This window comes from Theobroma cacao, unplaced genomic scaffold, assembly GCF_000208745.1.
Source record: "Theobroma cacao cultivar B97-61/B2 unplaced genomic scaffold, Criollo_cocoa_genome_V2, whole genome shotgun sequence".
In the NCBI taxonomy this organism is placed as follows: domain Eukaryota; kingdom Viridiplantae; phylum Streptophyta; class Magnoliopsida; order Malvales; family Malvaceae; genus Theobroma; species Theobroma cacao.
The window spans coordinates 212,748-216,163 of record NW_017234719.1 but is presented as its reverse complement, the minus strand read 5'-3'; positions in this window follow the sequence as shown (position 1 = coordinate 216,163).

Below are 3,416 nucleotides of genomic sequence, written 5' to 3'. Positions count from 1 at the left end.
CTCCACATGGTCGGCCCCCTCCATCTAACAAAGTAAAGAGTCTTTGACTCTTTTTATTGACCACATGGGCGGTTGCCCATGTTGGTCTTCTAATATATATATATATATATTACTTATATTATTATTTCACTATTTATTTATTTTATTTCTTCCATTAATTTCACTACATAATCCTTCAATCTTTATGTTTTAAATTCGATCTCTTTGATGCGTCTAAAAATTTCAATTTTCATTTATCTTCCTTTCTCTGTGCGTGTACCACTGAAATATAAAACTTACTCCTGAACGCGGTATTACCACAATATTTAAATACTTACTTATCCGCATTGGTTCGACTTAACAAAACACGCGTATTTCACTTTCGTCATTCATTTCTCCAAAAATTCACTTGTATTTCTTCTCCCCCACTTGGATCACCCATATGATCCTTCTTCACAACTGATTTCGACATCCGACTAAATAATAATATTTTAATATTATTTTATTAATAAAATATTATTTTATTTTAAAAATTTTATCTTGTCTCCTTGGTTGCCAAAATTCCTTATTATACCTCAATTGACCTTCGAATCATCCTTTTATCTCACAAATTCTCCTCCGATAAAATATTATTATTTTATTATTATTTCCTCGCGTGAGAAATATTTTATCATAAACTATTCCTTTAATCTTTTATCACTTTTAAACATTTTAATTGACCTCAATTTGCATCCGATCAACTTTATTTACCACCATATCAAAGTATGGGGCATTTCAATCTCTCCCACTTAAATAGAATTCGTCCTCGAATTCCTATCAATGTTGACTGATCAATTTCAGCCTATGATCTTATTCCAATTTTCTTTTATAGGGACATTCAATTTATTCACCTCGTTCACCTTCAGTTTAATTTAAATACTTCATTTATGTCAATTATCATCCATTGGAGCCAGATCAACAGTACCTTTCACAATCATGATTTCTTATATCAAGTCACTAAGCATACCCTTATCACCCTTATTAAATTTGAACCATAACCTCATCTCAATTATACCGATTTCGATCACATATCACACTTACTTATGTATACCTAATCATCATTTTATTAATTTGCTCCATGCCAAATTTCTCAACCTTGATCTATTCATTTTATGTTTTTTTTTCCATACACTTCCTTTAATAGAGTTCCACTAAGAACTTAAACAATCCAAGGTTTACCTTCAAAGTCACTCATAACTCTAATCGTTCATTGCATGCTCGATAACACTTTAGCTTTCTGACCCTTCTGGACATTATTTCAAAATCTCCCAATTACTGAGAACAATTCTTCACCTTAGTTAATCAAATTATCAATTTCATATATATATATGTACATGTATTTTTCAAATGTCAACATCTCTCGTTATGTATAGAGATCCATGTGTTCACATGCCTTGGATTACATTTCCCTTTATTCATCCGCATCCAAATCTTAGATTCAATATAATAATCCTTATAGTGCATATCAACCTTCTTATTATGCTTGCGTATAACTTCATATCCTTTATATCATTTCCAATCATATGCTTAAGTTTCATCATGCTATATCCTCACATCACAATGTCATTAATCACATCTCACTTACTAAATGTCACTTAAAAACTTAGACTGATTCGAATCATGCATGCCTTAAGCATTTTCAAATTTCCAATTTCCATACTACCATAGGAGGTTTTCATTATTAGCTTCATTATCCAAATTATCTTCAATCATCCTTTGTTCTATTATTCTATACTAATGTGACATCATTCTCCTCGGACCAATCTGTAGTTTATACTTGAAATTGTATGGCTTGAAACAAAGTTCTTCTTAAGTACTTTTTAACGTCAACACAAATTTCACTTCCAGCTGACGACTTCCTCTTTATAGCCACATAGCTTATTGCTAACTTTCACAAATTCCATAGCAAAAATCCTCTTGAGCATTTCCTTGAGCATATCTATCTTAGACTTATGTCTCGCAGCACGTGATTACTTTACTTGTGACTTAGCCGTTAGGTTCCTTAGCAGGTTTTAAAAATCTCACATTTTATACTTGTCGTGTATGATTAGAAATTTCTTTTCAAAGATACTTGTGCATTTCTAAAACACTTAATCTTTTATTTGCTCCTCAAAATCTCGAGCATATCGTTCTACAGACGTGCACTTATTCTTAAAGGTATATAAATACGTACTCATCTATTCAATTGCCAACTCATTTTCATAGGTTCCTAGGGTGTTCCACAATTGGCCTTGTGTTGTTACTAACTCTTGTCGTTTAACTAAGTCAAGATAGAAATTGTAAATTCTCATAATGATATTCTATATAAACCTGTTTTCTATACCATCCTTATAATCCTTCATTCACACTTTCATCACTTGGTATCTTATCTCAATATAGCCATCTCAAAAATCTTTCAATTTTTTTTTTGTATGCCCATACACAAGGCGATAAAGAAGTTTTTCAATCTGTTCAAGTAGACATTCTCTAGAATATTTAAAACTCTTAAATAACAAAGCTCAATAGCCAATAACCAAAATTCAATTTGTAAACTCATTATCGTGTCACTCCCATCTTACTCATGTATCATAAGCGTGAGGTATTCGGAGCATTACAGCGTTGGACAGTTAGTGCTGCAGCACGGTGACTACTAAAAATTTTCTCATCAAAGTTATTTGTCTGCATTCAAAGTTACTACATCAATCATCCTCAATCATTGGGTTTCCCTTCTAGGCATATATCATGAGTTCCATAAGTATAGATACCTTCTCTTTGCTTGTCATACGCACTAAGCCAAGTTAATACTTTCATCTCATGTCATCTTTTAACTTTCATCAACATTCATAGAATCCTACCTCAAAACATCCTTTCCATACGGTGTAATAAATTCATAACACATATACCACCTCACACATAAGTTGCTTAAATTACAATCATCAACTTAATCACGTTATCCATTTCGAATGTCATTTATAATCTTATTGCTTCCTCCTATAACTTTTCTTAATAATTATATTACCAATTTATCCCTGTTATACTAAAAGATTCCCATACATATCCAGTTATTTAAACAGCTACTTTACATTCCGTTCGAGTCATACAAAATAGAAGCCACTCCTAACTCCTTTGTACAGATAACTACTATCTCCTTTACACTAAATCTACCTAGAGTTAAAGTAGTACAAAATCCTACGAAAATATTATATGTCATTAGAATCATCATCTTAATATGATCTTAGCGGAAGATTTTACTCCAAGTCCTTCTTAAGATCCTCTTCTAGGTTCTCCTCCTCTTGAGATCTTCTCCTTTGTTCCTTAATCCAAGCTTGTTGTATTCTCCTACGTTCCTCATCACTTATCGATGCAGCATTTCTTCCACAACCGGGAGGAAAATGTCGTACAACGTTCACCTTCCTACA